Source organism: Muscardinus avellanarius (genome assembly GCF_963383645.1).
Source record: "Muscardinus avellanarius genome assembly, chromosome: 1".
In the NCBI taxonomy this organism is placed as follows: Eukaryota; Metazoa; Chordata; class Mammalia; order Rodentia; family Gliridae; genus Muscardinus; species Muscardinus avellanarius.
Genome location: NC_137786.1, coordinates 183,379,218 through 183,396,678, shown reverse-complemented (window position 1 = coordinate 183,396,678; position 17,461 = coordinate 183,379,218). Strand labels below are relative to the sequence as shown.

The 17,461-nt window shown below is 35.6% G+C and overlaps 1 protein-coding gene across 1 annotated transcript in view; it reads right to left on the bottom strand.

The window, feature by feature from the left end:
• Positions 1 to 17,461, bottom strand: part of LOC308261983 (olfactory receptor 5P4) — a gene marked incomplete at both ends in the record, with an annotated part of 97,639 nt that overhangs the window by 58,784 nt on the left and 21,394 nt on the right. The gene's annotated exons all lie outside the window — the stretch shown is intronic.

The window sequence follows — 17,461 nt, the reverse complement described above, 5'->3', positions numbered from 1 at the left end:
ACTTCCTCACGTCCATTTTGGAAGTTGTATTTCTATTTTGATTGTTCATTAAACATACAACCCATAAAGGAGCTGAGAGCAGAGAAGTGATATAATGATTCTTCATAAAATTTTATCTTAGGTTTTGGTTATTGCTAAAGATGAGAGCGTGGGAAAAGCAGCAGTAAAAACTGAAGGGCTGAAGCCAGGCATGGTGGTGCACACTTGTAATCTCAGTATTTGAGATGCTGAGACAGGAGGATCGCAGTTCACAGACAGCCTCAGCTACTTAGTGAAGACCTCTGCAACTTCATCAGACCCTGTTTAAAAATAAAGAATAAAAAAATAGGGTTGGGGGTGTAGCTCAGAGGTAAAATACCCCTAGGTTCCATCCCCAGTACCATAAAGAAGAAGAAAAAAGAAAATGAAGGGCAGAGAGAAAGAAATAGAAACACTGGCCATCCATTAATTTAAAGGATTTGTAAAGATAAAAGATGATGAAAAACAAAAGATAAAGCAATTACTGTTTTTTAAAAGTTGATGGTTTATATTTGTACTGTAGTTTAAGCAAAGAATACAAGAGGAGTCAGGGTAGTAAACCAGCACTTACTTAATATTTTAAAGGTACTAGACAATGTTCTAGGGTGCATCAGATCTGGCTCATATAATTTTCACAAGTCTTTGTGAGAATTTTTCTAAATCCCAATGATATGCCAGGCTAATCTAAGCATAGGAAAAACAACATAGAACCAGACACATAGTATCTCTGTGATGTGTGATTATTGTCTGAATTTCTGTCCTTAATGTAGTCAGGGAACCCCTCTGAGGAAGTGGCTTACTTAAATGGAGAACAGGATGACAATAGGTGAACAACGTGTAAAATTAGGGGGGAGGACATTGAAAGCATAGTGCATGGCTAATACCAAGAACATAAAGTGAGGAAACTAGGATCAAACAATCTTTAGCCAAAACACCCCTACTTATTTTGGAGACCACTCCACATAAACTCTTTCCTCTAAATATTTCTCGGTCTGTTCACCTTTAACAGAAATATTTTTTTTTATTTTATTGCTTCAAGTATCACTTATTTTGCACTCTCCAATAATAGCTTCTATGAAAAAAGACCCAAATTTACCCTAGCACATCTCCAATGCCAGAATGTCCTCCAATTTACTTGAGTTATTTAGTTATGAGTGCTCTGTTTTTATACTCCTTCCACATCTTCTAAGTCAATTCCAGAATTATAGTTTTCTGTTTTATGAAATGTTGAATTTTTTAATCCCCTCTGCTGTTATTGCTCTGTATCTATCAGGGTGAATGTGATATGATATTTCTTCTCCTAATCATGTTTTCACCAGTTCCAGAATTTTAATGTCATTTGGCATGGTGTTGCACACCTGTAATTCTAGTACTTTGGAGGCTGAAACAGGAGGATAGCAGATTCAAAACTAGCTTCAGCAACTTAGTGAGACTCTAAACAATTTAGAAAAAAAAACTATTTGAAAAAACTATTTGAAAAAAACTATTTGAAAAAAAACTATTTGAAACTATTTGAAAAAAAGTTTTAAAAGGGCTGGGGAAGCCAGGTGTGGTGGCACAGAATTGTATTCCCAGAATTTGAGAGGCTTAGAAGGGAGGATGGGGAGGATTGGGAGGATCATGGTTCAAGAACATCCTCAGCTACTACTTTGTGAGGCCCTTTGCAACTCAGTGAGACCCTGTTTCAAAATAAAGAGTAAAAATAAGATGGGGGGGTGTAGCTTGGAGGTAGAATGCCCCTGGGTTCCATCCTCAATGGTGCAAAAAGGGGGAAGGCTGGGGCAAAAGTTCAGTGGCAGATTGCCTCTAAGTTCATTCACCAGTACCACACACAAAGAGAAAAGAGAGAGAGAGAGAGAGAGAGAGAGAGAGAGAGAGAGAGAGAGAGAGAGAGAGAAAGGAAGGAAGGAAGGAAGGAAGGAAGGAAGGAAGGAAGGAAGGAAGGAAGGAAGGAAGAAGAGAAATGCTCTTGCTTGCAATAAGGAAAATATGGCCAGAGAGGTACTTGTTTTTTCCAAAGTACTCCAGGGGTAAGGCACCTGCTCAGCATATCTAGAGAAATGCATTGAGAGTATGGACAACAATTTGCTTGTCTCATTGTACCCCCAAGTACAAGTACCTTAGCATGAGCTCAAACTCTTATTTGCCTACCCACCTTCATTTATTTCCACCAACCACCCACATAGAAGGAACATTGCACTGTTTCCCAAATAGAGCAATTGTTTTCTGTGTTCCTCTACTTGCATGTGTCATTGTCTCTAGCTTGCAATGCCCCTTTTGCCATTTTCTGACTATTAAAAACATAGGTTTTTTGAAGATAACAATTCAAATATTATTTCCTTTTGGAAGGCTCCTTGGCTAAATTAGTCATTTCTTCTTAGTCTAACATAGCATTTATACATATCACTAAATACACACACACACACACACACACACACACACACACACACACACACACACATGGTTATATATCAAAAGAGATATATATTATTTTTTACAACCCTTACTCCTATACCAACTAGGCAGAGACTTGTGTGAATTTTTTCATTGCTCAAATTTTATCCCATGCTGAGTAAATGAGGTTTTTGATTAAAGTTAGTTCAATGGTCATAGGAAAAAAATTAAAATTCCATATTCTCCAGAAAGCCATCCATGAGTGTTATTGCACTGGCCTTTTTTGGCCTTAATTTATTTGGAAATGTACTGAAGAAAATTGGTGGCTCTCTAAACTAAGAATTATGTCATCTAGCAATATAGTATGAATGAAAAAATAGCTGTTTTATAAATGCTTGCTTAACTGATTTTATCTTCAATTAAATATCAATAAAACCAAATAAAAATTTTTAAAAATTCCAACAGCAGTTGCATAGGGCCTAGGAGAAAGCAACTATTAGTTTTACACTGCACAGACTATCCCTATTTACTGAAGTATCAATTGATACTCAACCTATAAGTGGTCCTTTGCTAGAAGATCATCATAATAGTACATCCCCAGCTAGGTCCAGTGGTGCAGGCCTATAATCCAAGTACTTGGAAGGCTGAGACAGAAGGATCACAGGTTCAAAACCACCCCCAGCATCTTAGTATGACTTTATTTAAAAGTAAATAATTTAAAAGATTGGGACTATAGCTCAGTAGTAGAGTGCCCCTACCTCCACATTCCCATTTCTACCACAAATTTTTGGCCAGTTTCTCCTTGACATCAGGGTAGCACAGCTTGACAATCTTTCTCAGTGCTTTCAGTCGAGAATCTTTGACATTTACAATAGTTTTCATATATGTCACTGATAAATTCTAATTTCTTCTTGCTATTAAAATATAGGCCATGATAGAAGATAATGTTAGTGTGACATTATTTCAATTCTTCCCAACAACTCAGGCAGGCACTGATGTCAACCCTTCTGTATGCTTTGTCCCAAACTTACCCTTATTGTATACCTGATTTTTCCTTGAGCTCAGCATTCTTTTAAGTTTCAGATCTTCAGGCTTCAAGAATAAAGAATTGGCAGCATTAATAAGTTCCAGCTTATCTATGACCATAGATTCTTTAATGAATTTTGACAGGGTTTGAATACTTACTAGTCATTATCAAAATAAAAAATTATGTCCACTGTAGAGAGTAAAAGAAATCTAAAATTCCCACCTTCTAAAGAAGGAAAACCACCTTCCACTCTCCTAAAATTATGAGGTAATTAAGTTGTAGGAAGAAATTAGCCTTCTGCCTCAGTTCTGCACTTCTCCCTGTGATATTACATATCTCTTAATGCAGGAATAAGATTTAAGGCACACTTTCTCTTTGAATGTCCATGATGAGTCCCTTGTGAATTGTCTCTTATAACACAAAAGGCAGTGAAATATTCATTTCTTACACATGAGCTTAGGACCATAAAAATTTTAATTAGAGTCCTGGGGCCATGGGGGACCATTATCTTGAGAGTCCTGCATTAGATATAAGGAGTCTTGCTTCTGCATTATCCAATGTAATGCCCATTAAAATGATTTTTAACTTTCATATACCATGGGGACTCTTCAATGATGTTAATTCATAGTCTTCTGGAAAACAATAAAATTATTGGAATACAGCTTAGTAAAATATATTTTAAAATATAGATAATTCTCAAAGGCATATTTTGCTTCCTGATAATATTATTTATTTTATAATTCTGAAACTCTACTAAACCTCTCAGGTTTCTTTTACCCTATTCACTGGACAAAGGAATAGAATATCATGGGACCCTATTGTCCAGAAGGTAGACTATAAAGAAAATGAACACATAGTATCATCTCTGTGCTTGCTTTCTCATATGGGCAATTCTGCTGAAAAAGAACATTCACTTTCATGCAAATACCCAGTTGCTATACTGCCATCTTTAATAAATACAACTAGCTCCTACTTATCTTTCTCATCAGCTTGCTCCTCAAAGCATTCACCACTTTTACATAGAATATTCTACATAATACCCTACCAAATTTATTCTCCAATATCTGTTTCATAATCTTGATGCTTCAGACAAACCAAGCAATTTACAATCTTTAATTATTGTTTACCTTTTTATATTTTCTGTTCTTTTTGTCGATAAAGCCTTTTTTTCTGATTTTATCTACACAAAAGTACGTCCATCATTCAAGGCTCAGAAAAAATGACATTAGACCCATTAAGCCTTGTGCTTGAATAATATAAAAAACAGAGGCAGAAAGTGAAGTTATTAAAAAGGAAGCCTATAGGAGGGGTACTTATTTTGAATGAGGCATTTTTTGGTACCTATTAGCTACCAGAACATGCCAAATGATGTGATATTAGATCCTAGATAGTTATATGTAGTAACAAATTAGGACTTAAGAAGCTAGCTAGACATTTTAGGACTTTTCTTAAATTTATATTATTGGGGCAAAAGGCCAGGTGTCGTGGTACACACTTGTAATCCCAGTACTTGGGAGGCTGAGACAGGAAGATTGCACAGATTCAAAGCCAACCTCAGCTACATAGTAAGGCTCTCAGAAACTTAGTGAGACCCTGTTTCCAAATAAAGTATAAAATAGGTCTGGGAGTATAGCCCAGAGGCAGAAAAGCCCCTGATTTCCACCCTCAGTACCACCAAAAAACAAAGAACAACAACAAAAAAAAAAAATAAAGAATAACAAATAGGCTGGGGTGTAGTTCAGAGGTAGAAAAAAAATGCCTGACTATATTACTGGGGAAGTGAATACATCCTCAAGCTTCTCCAAGAACTGACTGCTAACATTCATAGCCATGCTCTTTTGAGACTCTCTCTTGGTTGAAAGGAATGTCATTGATTGGAAAATCTAGAAGTGTGTGTCCTGACACTCAGGGTGGCCCATAGCTACCAGCTGAAAGATACAGCAACAATAACAAAATGTCCTGCTGTCCAACGCTGAACTGCATTTGGTGCCACTCATTTTCCAGTGTTCTTGTGATCTGGAACTGAAGCTGCATTTCAGCCGATCCTAAATATTTATCTAGAGTATCCTAAAGCTTTGTACTGCTTCTTTCTCTTCCTTAAAGGTTTTCCTAAGATTCTTTCTTCACTAGATCACTTGCCTAGAAATTACTAAGGCTCTGCTTGAGGAGAACATGTCACAAAATGTCAATAGGTGGAACTTCCTGGAAGATGGCAACTGAGGGAAGCAGCATGAAACATTTATGCTGACACTCAATCTCTATTGCTGTGAAAACAGCATCTTGACAAGAGAAAGAAACCAGAATTAATTTGAAAAGAACACTGAGAATTGAAAGGTGACAGAAACAAAACTAGAAGGCAGAAATAGAACAGAAAGTATTCTTCCCACTTCTAACACCTCTGGCTGTGGGTGCTGGCATGCCTCAAGCTTACCTCACTATGATAGAACTGCCAGAGACCCCCAGAAAAAAATCCAACAACTTGAAATGAAGTAAGTGGCTGCAGATCATCAGAATTGTAAATGGTCATCTCCTTCTGCCCACACCCGACCTGCAGCAGTGGCAGCTGAGCTCACTGCATGTCCAGAGATCCAGAGAGGCTCTCAACAACAGGGAATTCAAGATGGTGACTTTGAGTGAGACAGCAGAATTTTAGTGTGCCAAGATCTACAACTCAATCACTAGGAAGACTGCTTCTCCATAAGAAAAGAAAAGCAGTTTAGAAAAGTCAAGAACAACAAAAATAAAAGTGGAAAAGTGGCAGAACAAGAACCAGCATAAAGAGCAGAGACCTATCAAGTGCTCTGTGGGATCTTCCCTGGAAACAGAGCCTGAAGACTTGTGGCAATCCAACCAGGGACAGGCTGCACCTGAGAAGTTGGCAGCTGCTGGCACTTTGTATTTCAGAGACACCCAGGAAGAAACTATGGATTGCTGTGAGGCTGAAAACTACAAACCATCAGTGAAGGCAGCTGGCATTCTTCCCTACACATGGCAGGCAGGGACCCAACAGAATAGACAACTTAGCTGGACACCTTGGTGGCACATAAACTTATCTCATCTGGCAGTAATCTGGAGCAGCTCCCATCAACATAAGTTAACTTCTTGAGAGTAAAGCTTGCTGTGTCCTACCACATGAGTTTACATGGAAAGAAAATAGACTCACAGGGAGGCCTGAGACTTTGGGGGTTCACTATCAGACATAGTGAAAACTTGAATTAGTAAAGAGTCCATTGAGACAGAGGGAACCACAGCCTAGTTTGTGAAGATGAGGTAGAAACTGTAGGGATCACCATGGTATGTTGACTAGTGGTACCAGGAAGAAACGGCGCAGCCTACTGAGTTGCAGGTTATAAAAGCAGTGAACTCATGCCTCATTGTGTCTGGGAGCAACAAAGCACCAGCACCAGGGGCCAGCAAGGGCCCCCAGGAGTGGCTGCCCAAGTCAGGGGTGATGTCCCTGGAGCTAAGAAACTGAGCCCCTTAAAACCCTGACTTGGAACTCTCTTCTTGCCAGACCTTGAGCCATGGTTGTAAAGTGTGACAAAGGCACCATATTGGCCAGACTGCACCAAGAGGTCAGGGTACCACTTGATCACAGCCAAAAGCTGGAAATTCAATACTCCCTCCACCAGCAGAATTTGTACCTGACATGCATGTAAGCTAGTGACTGAAAGTACTTCATGTGATCATAACAAGTAGATCTAGAGTGGTGTCCCAGGGGCCATCAAAGCTCAGTGGGCCAGACTGTAAGTTGGAACATAGCAATTGCTGGATTTGCTGAGCCCAAGTGCACTGATCACAGAGGCTAGAGGTCAGCACTCTGCAGTATCATGGGCTCACAATCAGCAGAGCAGCAGTGGCCTCTTGAGTCCATTAAGTCTCAACCCTAGGCTGCAGGCCCTGAAAATTTTCTGCAGAGTTTGGGCCAGGACAGCACAGTGATCTGCAACTAATCAGAGACTACTACTTACTTGCACTAAGAACTATATCTAGTTAGAAGAACTATGGGGGAAAACTCAAAAGTTTGAGTATTTGAGTCAAATTGGTAGATGTGAATATTTACCCTAAGCATAAACATTATTATTAAGGAATATCAAATAAGTATAGGACTCACACACAAAGAGGAATAAGATGAAAAGACATCAGAAACACAAACCCAAGAACTCTGAAAATATGAGAATGAGGAACAATGAGGAAACAATGAACTTCCACAACTGAGCAACAAGGGAGATTACCAATACTGACTCACAAGAAATGCAAGAAGAATTCCAAATCCTCATCTTTAATATGATGAAAGGTCTCACAGTAACCTTATGGGAAATGAAAGAAAAAATTGAGACCTTAAGAATTAGAAAGAGGCCTGTAATAAAATGAAGTCAATAAATGAAATGAAGACACCAATAGCAAACAATTCTGGAAGATTAATTTAAATGGAAAATAGAATATCACTGTTAGAAGACAGTTTATTTAAAACTGAAAGCACAGTCAGCAGTATACAGAAAACATTACAACAACAGAACCTAAACATTCAACAATTATGAGACAATAAGAAATGTCCTAACTTATGGATAAAAGACATTGAAGAAGAAATAGAGGCATGGACCAAGGGTATGCATAATCTCTTCAGAGAAATAATTTCAGAGAATTTTCCAAATATGAAAAAGACTTGGACATTCATGCACATGAAACATGCAGAACACCATTAAGACAAGATCAAAAAAGGATCTCCCTACTCCATATCATAATCAAAATGACTAACATGGAGGCTAATTAAAGAATCTTAAAATCAGTGAGAACAAAAGTATGGGTGACATTCTGGAACAAAACAATAACAATCACTCCAAACTTTACAATTCAAGTAATAAATGCCAGGAGGGTGGTATGATGCAATCCAGACCTTGGGAAAAAAACAACTTCCAACCAAAACTGATATATCCTGCAAAGATATTATCAAAATTGATAGAGAAATAAAAATGTTCCAAAGAAGCAGAATCTTAAAATATTCATTACTACCAAGCCAGCACTAGATAAAATATTTTAAAAATAAATTATAAGAAAGAGAGGCTGGGTGTGGTGGCGCACGCTTGTAATCCCCGCGCTTGGGAGGAGGAGACAGGAGGATCACTCAGGTTCGAAGCCAGCTGCGCGCGCTGGCTTAGGAGACCCTGTTTCTAAATAAAAATATAAAATAGGTCTGGGAGTGTAGCCTGGAGGTAAAGGGCTTCCAGGAACCCCAGTACCACCAAAAATAAAAAATAAAAAAATAAATAAATTATAAGAAAGAAAAAAAAAACCAAATTCCATAACCAGAGAATAGGTGATCTCCATCAGGTGGACAACTAAGAAAAGAAAAAAAATAACACTATATCAACAGAACGACAGGAAACAAAAAAAATTATGTTTCAATAATAACACTGAATATCAAAGGGCTTAACTCCTCAATTAAAAGACACATACTGGCAATATGGATTATAAAACATAATCCAAAAATATGCTGCTTGCAAGAAACTCATAGCCAAAGACATTCAAAGCTAAAGGTGAAAGGATGGAAAAAGATATATCATGTAAATGGAGACCAAAACCAAGCAAGAGTAGCAACACTGATATCTAATACAGACTTTAAGCTAAAACACAATAGAAGAAATAAAGCAGGGCACTTCTTATTAATGAAAGGAACAATCCAGCAAGAAGATAGTAAACATTTACACCCCAAATGAGGGTGTACCCACATTTGTAAAACAAACTCTTCTAGACATTAGGACTCAAATAGACCCAAATACAATAATAGTGGGAGGCTTCAACACACCATTCATGCCACTAGATCAATCTTCAAGGCAAAAGTTGATTAAAGACTCTTCAGACTTAAAAACCTATAAACCCAAAGCACCTAATAGAAATGTACAGAATTTTCAGCCAAAAATAGCTAAGTACACACTCTTCTCAGCTGCCATTGAACCTTTTCTAAATTAGACCATATCCTGGGCCATAAATCAAGCACCAGCAAATTCAAAAGATGTTATATAATTTAATGCATCTTTTCAGATCACAGCAGAATGAAAATAGAAATTAACAACAATAAATAAAAAAGAGCAAAACAAAATAAAAAACTAAAAAAGAATGCAAAATTGTCAGAACTGTTAATTAGACAACGAGTTTTCAATAACATTAATAAAGATTGTCAAGCGGCTATTTGGCTCATTGAGAAAAGCATAAATTTAAATGAAACCATGTCAGAACATAGAAACAGTAAGACATAATGCCCAGATAGATGCAACTGAAATAAAAAAGGATACAAAACATGAATAAACAAAAGTGTTTTAATTATGGGAAGCCAAAATATATAAAATAAAGTAAAATAAAAAGAAATGCAAGTAAAAGAAGATGGACAGAAGGGAGAAAAACAGCCACTCCCTAGAATAAGCCCTAGTTATAAAGAGGGGAAATATTTGAATAAATACATGAATAAAAAATAAGTGTGATCTAAATTTGGTAAGGACGAAAGCAAATTACAAAAAAATCAGAAAAATTATTAGGCGGTGTTCTTTCAGCCCCAAACAAATGAGAGACATTTTTCTGAATAGTAGCTTAAAATTAAAAAATCTTTTAAAAAATATAGCCATCAAAAATAAGACCACTCCTGCAACTTTGTCAGAAATAATGACACGTACTGTGTCCAGGCAAGAGAGTGCCGATATAGATTTACCAGCTCCTCATTCTCAACAAATTATTAGTTATTAATAATCTTCATAAAATAAATCTTGAAAATGTGGGCCTAATTCCAAAAAATACTGTAGGGTTAAATTCTGGTAGTAGCAGCAATATTTTTAAAAGGCCTCCTTGTGCATAATGGTGTAATTGATGAAGATTATACAAAAGTAATTTCTGTCATGATACATGTTTCCAATAATATAGAGATAAAGAAAAATATCACTTAATTGCTAATTCTTCCCCATATCTGACCTAATACCAAAAATAACAAAAACCCATAAAAATAGTAAAATATAAAAACAAATTAATGTCTTATAGACCCTGGAGAAAAGAATTTAAAGCAAAGTACAGAAATTTAAAGCATTTCTTTCTTTAATTTTGTAACTCTTTACTGTGAAATAGCTCAAAATATCAGTTTTGTTCTAAGTAATAAAATTAATAACATAATTTGGATTATAAAATTCTTGCTTTAATAAAAATTCCTTAAACAGTAAATAAATAAATAAATAATAATAAATAAATAATGGAAAATGTTAATTTATCTAAGAAATGTTAATAAGACTCTTAGACCCATGGGTGCATTACAGCTAGGCATATCTGCCCAACCTGTGATACTACAAAATTAGAAAATTATTATCATTTAAGAGATTGCATCTTCTCAAAGCTGGTCGAAGATTTGTTTCTATTCTTCCTTCTCTTAAATAATGTTTAGCCTGTAAAATAATTTCAGTAAAAAATTCTGCCACAAGGAATGAAAAATTTTCCAACCTTGTGCCAAAAATTTTTAGATAAGGCAATTGTTGAAACTAGAAGAAAATTTTCAAATGCTTATATAATTCATTATATGGATGATATTTTGTTAGCTCATTCTAAAAAATAAATAGTAGAAGAAATTCTTAAACATTTGCTTCAACAATTGACTAAATATGGCCTACAGATAGCACCTGATAAAGTACAACAAAATAGGCCTATAAATTACTTAGGAAAAGTAATAAATGATGAATATATAATGTCTCAAAAGATGCACATTAGATTGGATAAAATAAAAACATTAAATGATTTGCAGAAATTGTTAGGGAATATAAATTGGGTTAGACCTTACTTGAAAATTACCACAGGTGATTTGCATGCTTTATATGAAGCTCTCAATGAAGACCCAAATCCTAAGTCAGAAAGAAAATTAACTCCAGAAATGTTGCAGGCATTGACCTTGGTAGAAGAGAGATTGCAAGAAGCCAAGGTCAAACAAATAAATTATGGGAAAAATGGTTGCTTCTTATGTTTTGTTGTGTAGTAAATTAATTATTAAGGCCAGAAATAGATCAAAAGAAATATTTGGAATAGAAATGCACAATATTGTAATTCCATATACCAAACAACAGTTTGAAACATTATTGCAGAATGATGATAATTGGGGTATTGCTTTATTAAATTATATTGGAGAAGTAAAATTCCATTTACCAAAGCATCCTTTAATAAAATTTGCCAGAGAAGTGCAATTTAATTTTCCACAAATTGTGTCTGTAGAACCTTTAAGTGAGGCTATTACTATATTTACTGATGGGTCTTCTAATGGAAGGTCTGTGGTCTATACACCAGACCACCCACCTATAATTCATCATAGTTCAGAATTTTCTGCTCAGCAAGCAGAAATTTATGCTGTCATATTAGCTTTGACCCATTGGGAGCAAAAGATTAATTTATATACAGATTCAAAGTATATGGTTTCAATATTTCCTGCTATAGAAATAGCCCTATTGTCTGGACATTCAAAATTTATTACATTATTGGAACAATTACAAAAAATCATTCAAGGGAGAAAAAATTAATTTTTTATATATCGCATATTGCTGGACATTCTAATTTACCTGGACCATTAACATGTGGAAACACTATGGCTGATCTGTTTACAAGAGAAATTTCAATAAATAATGTTATAGAACAGGCATAAAGAAGCCACACATTGCATCATCAAAATGCTTTAGCTTTTAAAAGAATGATTTGTATTACTAGGGAACAGGCTAGACAAATTGTTAAAGGCTGTGAACAATGTCCACTTACTCATAAGATACAGAAGATGGGAGTCAACCCAAGGGGCTTAAAGCCTTGAATGGTTTGGCAGAGGGATGTAACTCATGTACCAGAATTTGGAAAATTGGCATATGTTCATGTAACTGTGAATACCAATACAAACAACACAGGATACACACCCACTTTGGAATTTGGGGCATGTATTGTCCACATGTGTCCTTAGAGAGTTTTGGGCCATTTTCTATCTGCTAAAAGACTATTTATGTTTGACTTAGATGGAAACTTCAAATGCAGAAATATAATCCTACAAGGTATAGAGGCTTTAAACTAAAATTCCTTTGTATAATTGAAATTTAATATTGGACTGATACAGCTTATTTTTTATCTTTAGTCTAAACTGTTATAACAAGTTATATGATAGTTTTTCTAAGTGTAGATGTTTGTGTTTTAACACTTGGTCTTAACTAGACTAAGGGTCAGTTTTGTCTGACCAAGGTCAATATTTAAAGCAAAATTATAACTCTAGCCTGATGGCTCAGAGACAAAGATTTTATTGTTTGGCCTATATATAAAGGCTTATTCTTGATACTGGCTCAATCCTGGAAGCTCAATCTCCAGCAGCCTTTTGTTCTTAAAAGAAAAGTTTGTTAAATGTTAAATGAGTAAAAAACAAAACTAAGAAAACACCTTAGTTCATGTGGTTTAAATTGCTAAAGGTTTAAGTTTACTTGAAATTTCAAAATTGTCACTGAAAGATTAACATATTTTGGTTTATCATATTGTCTTCCTGGTAATAGATGTTTAAATTATAATGTCATTCTAAAGGTTTATTTTGTTAAAATGATGGTCTAATCCACTGGCTGGTTATTAAAAGAGATAAGTTAGTGGGTAAAGATAAGTAAACAAAATGTGTCTATACCTGTGACTAAATGTACCTAAATCTAAAAACTAAGTAGAGCATATGGCAGGAATACTTTATAGAAAGAACTCATCAAACATTTAAAAATCAATTGTTAAGACAAAAGAAAAATCATTATTTTTCGCCTCATCAAGCTTTACATCATGCTTTATTTGTATTAAGTCATTTAAACACCAATGATCAAAATCTTACTCCCATATAGAGGCATTGGGAAAAAATGTCTTAGGCTAAACAGCCACAGTTGCTTTAAAAAGACCTCCGTGGGTCCTGGAAAAGGCCTGATCTCAATAACCTTGGGGGAGAAGAATGTGCATGTGTTTTTTCCACAGGATGCAGAATCACCCATCTGGATCCCAGACCAGCTCATGAAGCCTTTCTAGGCGAGAGCGACAGCAGAGGAGGAGACAACAAAGGAGAATGAGGAAAATGATGCTGACATTTAAGCAGTTAAAACTTTCCCCTACACAGGCAAGAGCTACAAAGGAGGCAACTCCCCCCACCTGGGGTCAAATTAAGAGTGGAAAACAAAATCTAAAGGTGCAATTGTCAGCTCATTGCCATGCTAGTTTTAAGTATTATAGGTTTTGCAGTCATCAGAGCTCAATGTGAAACTTATGCTCTTTCTTTACAAAACAAAAAAGGAGGAAATGCCACGCCCGCTTTCCTTGATGTCTGCCTGCCCCCACGCATGACTGAGCCCTGAGGGAGTGTTGCCTCTGGCCAAAGTACTCCATGCTCTTAGATATAAGCTATTATTCTTTTGGTAAGAATTCTATACTAATAAGCTCCAATGATGTAAAACAGGATCCCAAGAATTAGGACTGTGGAAGAAGTTGAGTCCGTGAAAGATAAATTTCCTAGTAAAATGTCTGAGCCCTCAGACTTTCTCTGCCTTACTCTAAGTTGTAATCTAGGTGCTGTGAAAGAATTTAGGTAGGGGAGGGGATGCGAAGTTCCTCCCTACCTTTGACCTTCATTCTAATCATTACAATAGAGCCGAGGGCTAGGAGGAATCTTGACCTTTGCACCTAGTAATAGCACTGCCTGGAGACAGGGCGACACCACCTGGTTAAAATGGTTATGACAAAACAAAAGACAGATATAATAAAAACTTCATGTTGTTTTTTAGGCACTGTCTGCTAAAATATATTTTAAGTGTTTAATAGGGTGAAGCGTTCAGACAGAAGATGGCATTGCAGACAAAATCCGGCAGACATTCATGAAAATCCTCTAAATCATCATAAATGTACACGACACAGATTTCCCTACGCTGACTACATGTATGAAAACTGGAATCTCCAACTTTGTCCCCATTCAGCTCAAAGGAGGTTGCTAGATAGAGAAGGACATTGGACTATGACCTAGGAATAAAAGGTTCCAAAAGGGTTAAAGAAAACTCTTAAAAACTGAATTCTTCAAGTGATTTTGGGTGTGACTTTTATTCTTCTGGAATTTGCCCACTAAAAGCCTCTGCAGCTGCAAGGCCAAGGCAAGGCCAAAGGGGCTGACTTAAAGTACAAGACCCACCTGCAGGGTCATGGGACTGGTTTTAATCACAAAAACCTGTGGTGTCACAGGCCTTACTTTTGTCTTGTTTAGGGTTGGTGATTTACATGTATATTTCACTATTGTTTTTTGGTGTTTACACTTTTCTACTAGGGAATCACTGGGAAATAGGGAAATATAAAAAATCTTGTGTCTAAAATAAAGTGGTCAGTTGCATGCAAGAGGAGGCAATTGTCTATGTTAATCATTTCAGATTTTTCCCAGAGAGGAATCTCCACTTTTAGCGCCGTAAACAGAAACTTAAAGGAGTTTATTTCATAAAAAGGGAAAAATCGCTGTAGAGAAGTCTCTGCAGAACTACAACCGAAGCCTTTGCCTATCTTTCTAAGAATCTCGGTCCCGAGCCGACTCAGTGCCTGGATTTATTGTGCCCAGAACTGAGCAAGCCGTAGCACTTAGCTTGCCAAATTATTCTGAGGATTTATGTGAGATGTTGTGTACAATGAGTTAAACATGATGTTTGGCAGAGTAAACTTTGAATGAAAGTTGGTTAGAACTATTATTGGTAACCCTCTTCCATCAAGGGGAAATCAGGAAGTGAAGTAGGATTTTCTAAAATTAGAATTAACAAGAGAATTAGACTGAGTCTTCAGGCTAAAGGTCACCATGTACCATTATTGATCATACAAGACACTAACCAGTATTATCACTTTGTGGTATGTAGTATGAGAGACTATCTTATCTAGAAGTCATCAAAAACTCTACAATTCTCTACATACACTTAAAAGTATTTAATTTTTGCCTTTGGCTATAAAATTATGTGCATTTTGTAAATAATTATTTTACTTAAAATTCAACTTTATATGCCATTCCCATATTCCTCAAAGTGTCTTATGTGTATCACTATAAAATACTCATAAAATGAACAGATGTTGAAAACAGGCATAGTGGTGCGTGCCTGTAATCCCGTACTTAGGAGGCTCAGACAAAAGGATCTACCAGCCGCAGCAAGATAGCAAGAACCTCAGCAACTTAGCAAGATCCTCTTTCAAAATAAAAAATAAAAAAAGCTGGTGGTAGAGCTTGAAGGTAAAATACCCCTGGATTTAATCTCCAGTACCAAAACAAAAACAGAGAAGCAAATGTAATTGGTATTATTTAACTTGGAATATCAAAGTAAATTTAGAGCCATTATTTAGTTATTAATTTATTATATTCTCAATAATTATTAAATGAAAGTGTACCGATACCTAAATAAAAAGAAAAAAAAACCCATCAAACTGGGCATGGTGGTGCACACTTGTAATCCCAGTACTTGGGAGGCTGAGACAGAAGGATTGCATATTTGTGGCCAGACTTAGCTACTTAGTGAGGCCTTCTGCAACTTAGTGAGACCCTGTTTTAAAAAATAAATAAAAAAAGAGCTGGTGTGAATCTCAAAGGTAGAATTCCCTTGGGTTCAATCCCCAGTACCACAAAAAAAGAAAAAATCATTTAAGAATTGTTATGTTTGTATTATGTTTGTGTGAAATGAACTGCTCAGTATTCACTGGAGTATAGAATAATGATCCCCAGTGATTTTTAATCCACTTTGAATCTCTAGCATCTACAGAGATTTGTCCCTAGAGGCAAACAATAAAATATAACCTAGCGACTCTAATAATAACAATGACTTTATTAAAGCAAGGTAAATGTATTCTAATTTTGAAAGGTAAGATTTTGGCTTTTTGAATAAACCTGGTTTATCGATTTTTATGTACTGTTTTAGAACACTTTAAAATTATGTTTGTATTCACAAGCTGTAGTTGAGAAACAAGGTAGATAAAATCAACCATTTGGCAAGCAAATAACTGTAGATGAATTAACTTAATCTTCCACAACCATGTGCCGGTAAATAAACAGGCATAATACAGTTTTCCAAGATTCCTCATTTTTGCTCCCATAAAACAAAACCAACAGTTTACTCGTCTTTAACAATATCTAAATTTTGTGTTCTGCAATAATACTAAAAAAAAATAGTGGCTTTGAAATGCTCTGGGGACTTACTGCTAGTGGATATCTTATAGAAAGGCTTACATTATTTATTGGTTGAATGCTTTGGCATTAGGGGCACTAGATGCTTTGGACAAAGACAAGGATATAAAGCCAAAATTCTTGGGAGATAATAGTGAACCTGGCCCTAGTTGGGTGATTCTGAGTAAGCATCTTAACTTCTAGGCTGGAACTCTATTTAATTCTATAGTTTATTAAAAATAATACTAGTTCATTCTATGGTACTCAAATTGGGAAAATATGACTTTATAAGAAAATATTTGATTAAGCAAACTTTAATAATATGTTATAGATATTAATTGCATAATGCCTGCATAGAGATTAGATTGATATTTCAAATGATTAATAAAGCACTAATTTAAATGAAGACATTAAAATATTTATTAAATATACTAAGAGGGTAACTTTATTTATTACTTCAATTTTAATTCCTTTCTCTCTTTTCACTGTTCTATCAGGAAAAATATTTTTCTTGTTTTAAAAAGTTATCTTAAAAATGGTCTTGTTTAACTGATAGATATTGAAAACTATGTGATGAATAAAGCACAACTCAGATATTAGCTATTTGAAAGTTGAAAAGCTGATATGGTATCTCTCCATTAACATGTATGCTTATATTCATTACCATGTTATCTAACTCACTGTAACTATTATTTTATTTAAAGCATAGCTACTGCAAGGACAGACTGAGTTGAATCGGCCCAGGGGTTCAAATCTTCATTATTTGACTTTTTATATCCTCTTAGGTAGGTTACCTACCATTTTCAAGCTCAGTTTCCTCATCTATAAAATAGAAGTAATAAAAT